Genomic DNA, 14,766 nt, shown 5'->3' on the forward strand with positions numbered 1-14,766 from the left:
CATGTCTGAAAGCATACACATGAGTAAGAACCAAAGTATTGACCAATATGCATGCAGCGTTTCAACTTACTTATGTCCTTGGAACAAAGTATGATACTAAAGCCAAGAGTGGAATTTCCACTTTCCAAAAAATCATCCTGTAATGACAATAAACAACAAAGCCAGTCACAAAAAAGGGGGCGGGGAGCATCATCAACATTTGAACATGAACTCATCCATCAGTGATTGCCCACCAATGACCATAAAACTGTGGCTAACAGAAAAGGGCCACAGCCATTCATGTTCAAGCAAAGTATTCAGGAGGTGGAGCGCAGATAGATGAGACTCAACCCACACACCGCTCCAATCATATCCCATGTTTATTGTATTTGAGTCTCATATGATTGAGCAACTTTACAAAAAAGACACCTAAACAGAATCTTTGGAACAGCATATTATCTAGAAGACTACGCTGACTTCTTCTCTGGGACTGGGAGTCAGATATACATTTCTTCCTTCTTTTGAGTGCAAATGAAGTGCCTCAGATCCATGGAATTTTCAAAAGTTGCAGTTCTCCCATTCAAAGTTACTTTCATGATGCCCAGATGAATAATGCTACATTTTGCATTTAGTTGTCTGGTGGCCATTCTAAATGTTAAGAGTTCCTTTGTTTGTGAGGCAGTTGCATTGGGGACATCCTGGGAAATGTAAATGTTACAACCATTCCACATGCGTTGTTTAGCTAATTTGACTATGTTTAGGATGATCTGGAGGTGTGTGTAATCTAGTAGTGCAAAAATAAGCGATCTTGAAGAGTCACTTTGGCTAGCTGAAGGGTTAAAAGGCCCGATGTGATGAGGTCTTTGAATGTTTAACAAAACCGAGCTAGGAAGATCAGCAGCCTGGAATGGATGGTGGCTAGGAACAATGTTGGGTTATCGCCTTCATACCACTTAGGTAGGCCAACAATGCACAGATTATTTTGCCTCTTTCTTTTTTCCAGATTTTCAGACTGTTTCTTTAGCGATTTGACCACAGTTTCCAATTGAATCACCCTGTTCGTAACATCCTCTGCATTACTTATTTGTCCCTCCACGTCATCAATTCTTGTTTCAAAAGATGACCAACTCTCATCTAGCTGCTGCAGTTTTATGTTTGTAGTTTCCATACAAGGCTTCAATGCACGTACTTCTAGTAATAAAGATTGCATTGTTGGGTCTAAATTCACCTTTTTGGGCAGCGGAGAGTAACTTTTTGCTCTTTTGTAGAGGCTTGCAGATGCCTGTGCTGCTTCTATGCTTAGGTTACTTTTTGTGGAGCTAACAACAACGAGAGACCAGCGGAGTTGTTTAAAGACGCCTGTTCCACACTCCTATAGAAGCCTTATGGACAATATCAAACAAAAAAGGAACCAGCCGTCTCTCTCCTCATAAAGCTCAACCTATCATCCCACTCCCGGTCCATGGACCAAATAAGGGCTGAGTCTAAGGTTTCGAGAAAAAATGTAACAAAATACTATTTTATTTAAATATAATATACAATTCTCTTTAAAATGAAATCAGAACATTGTAAAAAAGTGTAAAACATAGTGCACTTTTACTAAAACATCAAAAACAAAACCACAATACATACTCTAAATCAGTTTTAAATTAAATATAAAAAACTGATAAAAAACAACAACACCAACCTGCCTAAGTGTCACCTATACACTCGAAAAAAGCTCCTGCCTATACAAATCTAAACAGAGCAACACAAAAAAATATATATCCCTGGTGTATAGGAACGTTTTGGTAGGTAGCACCTCCAAACCACCACTAATCTTTGTTTGTTGGAGGTGTGTTATTAATCACATATCTATTGATCGTCTACCCTTTTAAAAACTGCTAGTAGGGTGACCGTAGCAACTAAATTGGCAAATACAAAATGCACCCTACAATTTCAGGTGCTCATATGCCCAACATGTTTCGTTCTCAATACATATGGAAACAAATTGCAAGAACTTCATCAGGGGATCCAAAACAACTATCACTATACACAGTAGTTAAACATAATCCAAGACACGTTCTAAACATTTTCACAGAAGCTGAAGTATGTCTCGAAGTCCAGGTTGCTTCCAAAATGAGGACCTTTAATGTATGCAACCCACTAAATCAGGAAGGGGGAGAGGGTACATGGCGGAGAAACAGAAAGGGAGAGAAAAGAGATCTAGGTTAACGATATACCTCAAATCTACTCACAAGGCTGTAACTAACCAATGTGAGACTCACCAATAACAGTTTTGCCAATACAAATACTGCTCAATTACGGTGAGGTGGGGAACATCTTCATTTTAGACGTTTAAACACATTTTATGGACCAAGAGAAGGAAAACAACAGAACTGGTGTGAGCACAAAACCTTTCACTATTCGTCTGACAAAACTAGGGGTTGTACCATAAATTCTCTTTCTTCAACCCCATAGTGGCTACCACATATGGTGACTGAAAACCAAGCCAGTGCCTGTTAAATTAACACCACGTGATTGTTCACGACCCTATCTCCATTCACTGAGGACATGTGACATTCTCCATGCACTATAGAAAACCACATATGATCATAAAATAAAATAAATGCCCTGTGATCATGCGCTCATATTCACTACCACCAAGGTGTAGTATTACGGATTTGTCAAACACCAACATCTGTGTAATGAAAAAATGAGAATAGACAGGCAGCTAGCATACTCAAGGCCACCTATACTCAGGGAAGAAAAGCGTTCATCATACAAAATTCACTGGACCATTACAAATCTGGCCGTGCTTCAGGTTAGAAAATCGTCAAGCGCCTTGCTGCTATCCACATGTATCAGAGCTCTATGTAAAAACAACGAAAGAGACACAGGAACAAACGGTCAACTCAATCCACTTGTATAGGCGTAGCCTTCCGTTTCAAAAATGTAAAAAGTAGACTAGGGTGAAAACGAGTAAAGTCTACAGCTTACCAGCACTCAGCTATTCGTCGGAGAGAGAAAAACTCCCGACCGCTTCCACTCGTTCCCGCTGTCAACACCGTGTTGTTTCAATGAAACGCACGGAAGTGTAAATAGGGACAGGGGGTGTGGTTGCCTAATCACGTGATGCGTCAGGTGACCTTTATCATAGCGTGTGACGAATAGAGCTTGGGAGATTCCAATCTAAACATCGGCTCCAGTAAACAAAAAGAGACGGCGCTACGGCCGCACCAACCTAGTAGGTAAGGTCTAGTCAATTGTGTGGAAGCAGACCGTAGCGTTTATGAGTTTAGAAAAGGAGGAAATGTGATGTTGCCAGGAACGTGAGGACTCAACCAAATACAGCCGATGCCTAACTCACTACCCCATATTAATGCATAAAAGAACTGACCATTCCGGTGAAAAAGAGCTTATAATGACATAAGACTTAAATTGATTTATAACATGAAACAAATAATTTGCAATGTTGGTCTTATTGTTCATTGAGGCTGATTGTTGCTGACCTGGTTAAAAATATTACCCATTTTGCTTTGAACAAATGTTTGTCTGTTATGTTGTCGTTTACTTTGGACCTATCTAGTTGCCACAAGACAGTCCATTGTATATCGTCTGTGCTATGTTCCATGATGATAAAATGATTCGCTAATGCGGCTGCAATATTCTTCCTCTCGATGCAACTCCTGTGTTCACTAATCCGGCTTTTAACTTTTCTTTCTGTCATACCAACATAGAGCCCGTGACAAGGACACCATATAGCATATATTACGTCAGTGGAATTGCAATTCGTGAATTGGTTTTGTGTCCATGGTCATTTTAAGCCTGTATCCACTTCCTTTGTACGTTTGGTGTGTTTGCAATTAACGCAATGGCCATAGGGAGAATGTCCTGTCAGGGTGGGTAAACCCCAGGTATCTGCAACAATTGTCACGTGGCCTTGTTTTGGCGTAATGCCGTTCCTTGTAAGCAATTCTTTCAAATTAGAGGTTCTTTTATGTGCAAACATGGGAAAATCTAAAGGACATTCTCCTCCAGAAAGAAAATGCCAGTTCTTACGTATTATTTTGATAACCTGGTTGGATCTTGGGCAAAAAGTGCTGACAAAAACAATTTTGTTTGTGATGGGGTCCTTCTGATGGTATTCCAAAAGGGCCTCCCTATTGTTATGTTTCGCTCTTTGAAAGCTCTCTTAACTATTCTCGGGGGGTAGATCGTGGCCTCTAATTTCGATTTCAATTGTGCTGCTTCTGATAAGAACGTGTGATTGAGGGTACTATTTCTCTTGAGGTGTAGAAACTGCCCGAATGTTAAAGTTTCCAGCGTGTGCCTAGGATGGCAACTATCAAATTTCAACAAGGCATTACAGTCCGTAGGTTTATTAAAGTAGTACTGATTTCATCCACTTCAATGGTGATGTCCAAGAAGTCTATTTTCTTTCTACTGCAGGTGTAAGTGAACTTAAGGAACTGATTCCTCTGATTAATCCATTGGAAAAATTCTACAAAAGATTCTTCTGTGCCATCCCACACGATGAGATTGTCATCTATAAACCTCCTCCATAAGGCAATCTTGGTGAAAAAAGGGTTAGAGAGAGGATAGATGTGTTCCCGCTCAAACTGTTTGACGTAAAGATTGGCTGCTGTTGGGGCCACAGGAGAGCCCATGGCTGTCCCATGGACTTGATGGTACAATTTACCATTGAAATAAAAATAATTTTCGGTAAGCGCCATCTCAGCACACCATAAGATAAAACTATTCGGTGTCGTGCCTGTAGTTCTTTTAGATAGAAGGACGTCTTCAAGGACTTCAAGGGTCTCTTTCTGTGGGATGCATGTGTACAAAGCTATAATATCGAGACTTGCTAATAGTTGAGTATTAGGGTCAAAGTTCATATTCTCAACACAATTAATAGCTTCTGTGGTATCCTGTATATATGAGTACATGGTAAGAACAAATGGTTTGAGGTACTTATCGGCTACTTTAGAAAGAGGTTCAATACAGAGCCGGTGCCTCACACATTCTGGCGACCCGGAGGATTCCTCAACGATTTGTGTATTTTAGGTAAAGTATAACATTTCGGGATGGATGGTTTGGATACACATAAGTAATCGTATTCCTGCTTACAAATCCAGTCTCTCTTAAAAGCTTTGTCCACTTTGTTACGTATCAAGGCTGACAGTCTCGCAGTTGGATCCATTTCTATGGGAGCATAAAAGGTAGTATCTTCTAATTGTCTGTTGCATTCTGTAATATATGCTGTTTTGTCTTGAATTACAACTGCTCCACCCTTATCCGCTTTGCGTATCACTATGTTCTTATTGTTAGCCAGACTTTTCACAGCTGCCTTTTCAGCATTACTGAGATTTTGAAATGTAGGACCCGGAGGTGTGCTTTCAAGGAGCTTCAAATCTTTCCATACTGTTTTCGCGAAGCTTCAGGAGTGTGACTAGCTGTAGGAATGTCAAATGAGGATCTATTGCGTAATCCACTCTCATTGTTTTCTTTGTCATAGTGTTCATCAGCAAAGCATTGTTTCAAATGGACCTTGCGCAGTAATTGTTAGATTTCCATATGTGTTCGAAAGCTGTCGTATTGTGCAGTGGGACCAAAACCCAAACCCTTATTCAAGATCAATTCTTCCGCAGGTTCTGGTTGATATGTTGACACATTGACTAATAGGGATTATTGCTTCTTGTTCTCCTCTTGTCGAGGTCCCAATTGTCTCCTATCGCACGCTCGTCCAAAAAAGAGACTGAGGGTATGCTGCCCGTGCGTTGTTGTTGTTGTGGCGGTGGTAGTTGTTGTCCTGAGGTAGCCTGATTATAGGATCCACCCCTTCTTTGAGATGTCCTATTTAAATTGTTACCTCGTTGTTGACGACCCCGATTTCTGTACGGTCTTTGTCCATTACCTCTACTGTACCCTCCTCCATTGGAAGGTCATAATAATAATGTAATTCACAATATACCTCAATTAGGATAATCCTCCACTTGTAATTACACACTCCACATCAAAAGAGGTATATAACTTCCCAAGCTGCTATCATATATATGCTTTTGTTAATTTTATGAGCTCAAGTGAAGTGTTGAACTGGGGGACTCCACCCAGCCCTTTAAGAGCACGTAGCAATACCATGAGATGAATGGGGATGCAGGAGTTACTCAAACATCAATAATCAAAATGACTCAGGTAGTTGGCAAAAAGGTTGACTGTTTTAATCTCAACTATCTAAAACAGGGAGTACAATGGACATCAACGGATGTCTCACAGCATGGTCTCAACGATTCTCATAAAAACATCACATTTATAGTAAAAACTCATCATTGATTACGTTTAACTTAAGTATTCGGTAATGTCATCCTACGTGGCAAACTATAAGTGGCAATTGTGATTGGGTCTTGAGGAACATCTAAGTACACGTTTCATAGTAGTCGAAGAAAATGATAGGCTCCTTAACATCAGGTGGGGAAACTAAGCCCTCCCCTCAAACAGGTCACTATGAACGTCACTGAATACATGACGTCCCATTGGTTTACACACTATATGGCCCTAATTACACAGCCCCCTAGTATAGGTTGGCATTCTGACATCCGTCAGTACTTTTCCACCTATGTTTACTTGCCCGCAGGCTAGACTTCCAGGTGCTGGTGAGCTGGTCATTACCATTGTGTCCGATCAATTAGCGTATCATCTATCATCACCTCAGTGGTCTGCTGTCAATTAAAGCTTGAACCTGTCTTTGGAAATTTTCTTTGCTCTGGAAAAATCAGGGGAGTGAAGGCACGCTCTGCCTCCATGCGTAGGTGTGGTTTGTCATGTTTGTCCAACTTCATCCTTCCACGTGACTGAAGACCACAAATCTGAGCTCTAGTGTATTTAAAATACTATTTTTGTAAGACCTCTGACGTCTTCCTTGTTTTTGTTCATGTGTTCTGAATTGGAGTTTGGTTCTTTCACACGATTGTAACTAATGTCTGTTCATCCCCAATCAATATGACCTTGGCATCTTGGGGCTCATCCAGCCTCACCTGTTTGAGATCTGATTCTGTAATTCAATTGCTTTTTCAACTGTGACACACTGGAAAAGAGGCCTTTCTTTTCTGATCTAGCACTGCTATAATATGTAGTGGAATCATCCTTTCTTTATTTGCTTCTATGTATGTTTACATTGGCACTTGCCGCAAACTACTCTAGCCTCAAGAATACTTTGTCTTCTTGTGTTTCTTTGCATATATACACGAGTAAAATGACTTGATATCTTCATCGTTTCTGTAGCATAAGCCTCTTCATCCTGCGCCCAAGATGTCAATTATCTTTGATACTTTCTTGATGCCTTATAGAATATCTGCATTCTCATGTCTCTGCATCTCTTTTGTGTACGTTAGGCTTGCTTTGTGTCAAGTCACCATTCTGCTGCTTCATTCATTGGTCCCGCTTCTTCTGGAACTTCATTCAAATGGCCATCATACTGTCGTCTATGCAGGTATGGCTTTCTCAATGGGAACCTTGCTTCCAGGATTCTTCTTGATATCTGTATTTTCAATGGTACTGCATGTGTCTCACACTCTGGTTCCCAACATATAGGCAATATGGGCGAAATGGTTGAGGTAGGGGTACTTGGCTCATTCTCTACAGTGTACTTATCCTTCACTTCAAGCACCTCAGAACACTGTTTTTCACAAGTTTCATACAAAAACAAGAATATGAGATGATATTCCAAAAAGAACCGTACAGGGTAGATATTCTGATAACATACAGAGCTATAAAAAGTCACCTGTTCTTAGGGTATTTGTTTTCCTCAGCACATTAGGTAGGCAATGAAGGTCAGCAACTGCCAGTCATCTGAACCATCCAAGGCAACGGCGTCACAGAAGGCCTTGCAGCTTGTCTAGGCACTGGGCTGCAAAATACTCCAAAAGCCTGCTCCTAAAAGACACATGAGGTTCCCCACAGCCTCTCTGCCTGCTTAGCTGTATTTGCCCCATTTTTTAGTAGGTGTCGCATATTTGAGGGTGTCTTTCGTGACTCACATATATAATTATGGAGCAGATCCAGCTAGCTAAACCGCCATCATCTTCAGCTCTAAGTCACGCCTCTCTGACCTTCCTTTTATTCACTGGAAGAGAGTCCAGTAATTCGGGGCGAATGGTGAATAATAGTGGAAATTAGAAGGGGCAAGATAAGAGATTCAGAGATTGGGAATAAATAGAACTTGAAGGAGATAACGATTGGCAAGTCGAGAGCTATTTGATGGGGCAAGGCAGGGAAATATTTACATATAATACGGAGGAAGTGAAAGATCAGATAGGAGTCAAAAGGCAGGAGAGAAATAGAGAGAAGAGAAGTGATGGAGAAGCATGTGGACAATAAAAAAGAATACAAATAGGTGAATTGAAGGATGTATATTAATTTACCTTTTCACAATTGACCTCGGGAGAATTGACCTTGGGAGAATTGCGGGGGGAAACCCTCCTGCAACCTCCCAACCAATCCAAAAAAAACACAACTCCCACCCAATCCCCTTATATTATTTATGATCCAAAACCAACCCAATACATGTATAAAATAACAAAAATATTATAAAGGCCAATTGTGCAGAAGGTCAATTAGGACCACAATAATTAGGTCAATTAGGATAAAAGGTCAATTGTAAATGGTCAATTTTGGGTAATACCGAATTGAAAACAGAATGAAGAGGAGTAAGATGTGAAGCAGGAAGACCAATCTGAAGGGTGGAGATACAATCAAGATGGGAGAAGGAAACCAGTGAAATCAGAAGTTTCATAGTGTGAATAGCACAGAAAGATCATCCACGACAGATGTTATGGAGATGGAAGAGGCCGAAGAGAAGAGAGGAAGGATTGTCCAAAAGCTCTTCTGTGGCCTGCGGCCTCAATACCTTCAACTCTCTCTTCCCAAATATCTTCCTTCTCAATCTCTTTGCTTATCCGCCTCCAACTCCCTCAGGGTCAGTTGCTTCTCCAAGCAACGATTTGTTAGTAGATCTCTTTCTTCAGCTGGGCCTCCCTCTGGAACAGCCTCCATGCCTCTCTGAAAATTGAGTAGAACCACCTCCAGTTCCAGAAGCACCTCAAGACCTTCGTCTTTGCTTCTGCTTTCGCTCCTCCTCTCCTCTGCTGAAATCCTAACTGAAACTGCACTGGTCACCTGGCTACCCTCTGTTCTCGGGCCCAGGTCCCCTCCCCCAATTGCACACCTGCACTGCCCCCCTGGCAACCCTTGCACTTGGGGTTGTTTCTGTATCCTTACAGCCCCCTACCAGCACTTGTCACCTGATGTATGCACTTACCCTTGCACCCACCACCAGCTGGCTGCACTTCCTATTATTGTTCTTATTTATTGTTTTTATTTATTTACTGTTATCCTATGTACTGCACTTCCACCCCCCCTTCTCCCTCGCACCTTTCCCCTTTGCCCCTCCTCTGCACTTGCGCAATCTCAAAGTCACTTGGTTTAGTAAGATTGTTGTCTCTTTCTACCCTCTGTTCCCCTCCCTGGCCTCGTCGCGCCCTGAAACACGTGTGTACAGGCACATTATTAATGCCATATCATATCATATCATATCATTTCATATGGAATAGGAAAAGATAAGCCATGAGGGGTGTGAAGGAAAGAAATAGAGGCTGGAAAGAATAGACCTTTGGTGTTGGTGGAGGTACGGTGAACCAAATGGGAATGCATGTCTGCATGGACAGCATTAAGACATGAAGAAATCATAGAATAATGAAAATATAAAGAAGACCTGAAGTATGCATAGAAGTGAGTGGAGAGAGTGTAGGTGTATATAAAGGCAGAAATAGGAATGGTGTAGACGGAGAAGAGATGGGGTCAAGAACAAAACCTTGATGAACACCATTTTGAAGGGGATGAGGAGAGTTAATGCGACCAGCCCAAGTAACAGAGAAGGTGTGGTTGGAAATATAGGAATGAAACAACTGAAGTACAGAACCAGAGAGACCAAGAGAGGCAAGAGAGGTGAGTAGGGCAGGATGATCCACCATATCGAAAGCAGACTATGGGTCAAGAAGAATAAGAATAGAAGTATGTTTAGCTTGATGAACTAAATGTAAAGAATTGGAAATATGGAGAAGCGCTCTCTCATTGGAGTGATAAGGGCAAACTTCAGATTGCTTTGGAAGAAGGATAGAGTGAAGTTTTAGGTAAGAAGAGAACCAAGGTTATCCCACTGATTCAACAGTTTGGAGAGAAAAGGAATAAAAGAGATAGGTCTGAAATTAGTAGGTAGGGAGGGGTCCAATTACTTTTTTAAGTATAAGGATGGCACTTTTGGATGAGGAAACATAAGCAGAGAATAGAGAAAGATTAAGAAGGCAGGTTAGATAAGCAATGAGTTAAGGATAAGTCGCAAGACTCAGAGAAGAAGGAAAGGGATCAAAGGGAAGCGGTAGGGTGCGGTCTAAACAAAAATAAAGCTGTGTGAGAGCCAGTAAGGGTGAGGAAAGAAGAAAGTTAATAGCTCAAAGAAGAAGAATACTTGATAGATTGGGATTGGGGAAAGGAAGGGAAAACTGAAAGGGAATGGGGAGCGAAGCAATGGCCAGCAAAGTCGGTTGTGGAAAGTGGGGAAAGAAGGAAAGGGTCTGGGTATGAGGGTATGGGATGTTATTGAGAAGTTGAAAAAGACAGCATGGTTGACAACAGAGGGTAAGAGTGAGGGCAGAATAAAAGTAGTTTTTTTGCATGAAGCAGCAGGGAGTCATAGGCTGAGTGAAGAAAGGAAATTGATACAAGCACAGATGGAGATTGAGATTTCTTCTCACGACATTCGTCTTTACAGAGACACGATCTAAGGGTATGTAAAAAATAAGAAACCCCAGGCAGTGGGGGTTTATGAAAGGGTGAACATGGGGTGGGACAGACTAGAGAATCAATAGAGGAGAGAAGAGTAATCTAAAGAGTACAAGCAGCTTGGTTAGTTTATGTTATTTCAGAGGGATGTAAGTACCGTTGGATCAATATTATATCACTGCAATACCACAAATATAGGCACAACCCATAAAACAATGACATTTACATCAATAATAATATTGTGACGCTCAGTTACTCCCTCATGAACCATTTTTAGCACAATGCCATCAGTGCCAAAACAGCTAGATTTTGGAATGCCTTGCTGATTGCTCTATGTTGAAACACAATTTGCTTGGAATATTTAAGACTATTAAAGACTCAGCTGCTTCATTAACAATTGGCATTTTGTGGTTCTTTCATTTTAGTGAATGGATGCCCAGCAATATGCAGAAGGGATTTTTATCATGACTACTATCATTACTACTATTATGATGATTATTAACATTAATAATAATAATATTAGGGTATTTACTGAGCACGTACTTAGCTTCAGCAAGCAACGAAGAGCTTTAGACATCATGGGGGAAGGATGCAGTGAGGGAAGCAGAGATATAAAGGAGCAAGGAGACAGTAGGGATCAGCTCACCCATTCTCAGGTGGGGCGGGAGGGTGTGTGGACCTAGGTGTTAGGGGCAGCCATTTCTTGAAGAGGAGGGTCTTGAGCTCCTTCCTGAAATGTAAAAGCTATGCGCGAGCCTGATGTTGATCGAGAGGAGGTTCTGTTGCTTTTGGCCATTGACAGAGAAGGCCTGTCTTCTGGTTCCTTCTGGTGAGTTTGTTGCAATGTAGAGGCTACTTCAAATATACAGGTAGAGACATACATGCAAATGAAGTCTGATTATAAACGTTTACAAAAACTGAGGCCAATGGCGAAGAAAACATCAAAAAGAAGAAAGGGAAAAGAGAGAGAGATTGCACGGTAAGGGAAACAAAGTTGATCCAGTATTGACGTTTTGGTGGTGGGTCCTTTGCTTTCCCATGTTTTAAATACATACCTGCCAGCACTGGACTGCAAAGGAAAAAACTACTTTGGAGGAGACACTGTTTATGAAAATAGATAAAGGTAGCATGTATCTCACAACACAGCATAAGCCAATGTTATGATTTACTGGAGAGAAATTATAGAACAAATATATAATGCAAATGACAGAATGGAAAGAAACACAAGAACTTTGTATGAGAAAAAACAAGGTCATTGAGTTTTTCTCTGAATATGGGCCTATGAATAACTGCTTCAGCACATCAAATAATGAAAGAAAAAATAAGGGCCTGATTTACAAAAATGTTTTATCATGGGAAAGTCCCATTGAAAACATTAGTGTAAATCAAGCCCTTATTCTTAAATCAAAGTGTCACCTCAATATTCTACTTTTTGCTGGTTCTAATAATGATGAATACTAATAAATCCTTGCAGTTTGTCGTATTAATATTGTTAATAATCTTTGTCATAAAAACATATCTCTCCATACCTGATCCCTCTCCAGTGGTTTTCTGCCACAAACAAATATCAACAACAAAAGAATTCTAACTTATTGTGTTGTACACAAATCAATAAACAAGCTAAGACCTGAATTCATAGTCTCCAGACCAGGCCCCAGGCACTGCACAGGCAATTATGCTCAGCAGATGGCAGACTATGCAGTCCAAAAATCAGGAAAATAATACATGCTTTTTCATCTGGGAACTCATAAATGGATGCGCTCTGACAGGAACCTAGCCACTGAATTTAGAAAGGAAATCAGACTCTAGCTCTTCCACAGCTCTCTCTGCTCACTCCATTTGAATCCTTAAATTCCCACTTGTGCTCTGCCATCTGGCTCTTACGCTATGAGAGGACTATTGGCATTGAGTGCATTAGGAGAATCTGGCTAAATAAATGCAGTCTGAATGCCAGAAGGTGATCATTAGCACTTGGAAGACTGGTGAGGGGACCCTGGCGAACACCACGTTCCACAACAGAAGGATGATAGGGGTTGACAGATAGCGGACCATCACCACTATGCTGTGGTGGGTGAAATGGAATGGAGGAAGGGGCTTCAATGAGGGACTGGAGAAGGTGGGTATCATGTGTTTGAAAGTTAGGAGATAAAAAACAGAAGACCCAGGAGGGGCCCCTCAGGATAGGAATGAATCATGGGCCAAGGGAGATACCTGCCAGCATTTCCAGCAGGACTTGGGAGCAGTGGTATTAGGCAGGCTGGAGGATGATATCGGCATTGAAGATTGCTGGAATTCTTCTGCCGCATGCTAAGCTAGGTCCATCAATAGATAAATAAACTGCAGGATCCACAGAACAATCTGGAATGCAACTACAAAGCAGGGAAATCTCTGCAATGCCAATACATAGACCATCTAAGCCACTCACACATGGCAATTTAACATCCCACGCAACAGACATAAAGCAGACATAAAGCAACACAACTCTTCACTCCTACAACCCTGCCAACACATCGTAGCCCCATGGGCACTTAAGCTTTCTTCTGGGCAAACATGGGTCTCAATTTCTCACACAAAGTCATACAGGTCTCTATCGCCACCTCTTTGTGCCAAAATGTAAAAGTCACAGGATAACTAGAAATACTCTTTGCTAAGTTCGTGTTTTACTGTTTAGACTTTTCAACTTCTCCTAAATTCTATCTAAAATAATGAAAATCCTGATTAGATCACAGGGTAGTTAAAGGCTATTGTTTTCGACAATGCTACTTGCAAGAAGTGCAGGCAAGTTCCACCTCTTTTTCTATCCAAGCTGGCATTGGCCAGGGGAGAGGAACCAGAGGTAGTTATCTGGCAAAGGTGTAAAAACAAGGACTGCAGAGCTAAAGGACATTGAGGTAGGGAGAGGAGAAGGGGGAAAACAGGAAATAATGGGATAAGAAGGAGCTGGGAAGATAATGTCCTGATAAAAGGATCTAGAGATTGGAGGAAGTTCAGGAAGGATGTGGGACACCAAAAAGGATAGCAGACTTTGGGAGAGACTTAGACAAAAGAAGTGTGCACAGCCTGGGATTCTGTGAATCATGTTTAACCGCACCGAATGTGGGTAATCGAATTCACACACATACTGTAGATTCACAAGAGGACATGGTAATGAGCTGATATCTAGCTGTCGTGGCTCATCAGAGGTTTTGTCATGTGGATGCCCCAAAACAAACACGATAAAATGATGTAAAAACAACTGAGACATTTTGTAAACATGAAGGAACTGTGAAGTTCTTTGAAGTTTTGAAAGGGTAGTAGTAGTTAATTAGGAGCCCCATCATTTAAATTTTCAATATTATACCACTTTCCATCTTGAGATGCCAGAATTGTAGATTCAGTTGCATCACTTGCCTAGTGGACCAAAACAAAATAAAACAAGCATTGGCAATGCCAACAATTTTGGCTTTTGTGTTGGCATGTGGGCATGTTTAGGCATGGGAAAGGCCTTATCCAGGCACTACCATAGTGTAAGTATGTGAGCATGTAATAGCAGTGACTGGCAAATGCCTAATACTTATACACGAACAAAAACTGTTGGCTTTGTCAATGTTATTTTTGACAGGACATCGGTGAAGGACAAGCATTGGGCTTATTCATCGAGTGGCTGAAGGCAGAACTGGTTAAGACATTTTTATTACACCAGTCACACCTTTACAGCTCCAATTAATCCATTAAACGTCACAAGGCTACTTTAAAAAAAAAAAAAAAACACTGACAGGCACTTGAAGCTTGGAATGTGATCGTAAGGCTTGAAATAACCTAGCTCGAAGAGATACTAGGAGGATATTTTTTCCATTGGGACGAGCAGGGATTGGGTGGGAATGATCATAGGGATTAACATAGCCAAGGCAGTCAATGGGTGGGTAAACAATGCCTACAAGCTTTGTATCCCTCCTCATATGCCATATCTCCCTAGCAGTACTCTTATGCAAT

Source organism: Ambystoma mexicanum, chromosome 7p (assembly GCF_040938575.1).
Source record: "Ambystoma mexicanum isolate Mex_15411 chromosome 7p, UKY_AmexF1_1, whole genome shotgun sequence".
Classification (NCBI taxonomy): Eukaryota; Metazoa; Chordata; class Amphibia; order Caudata; family Ambystomatidae; genus Ambystoma; species Ambystoma mexicanum.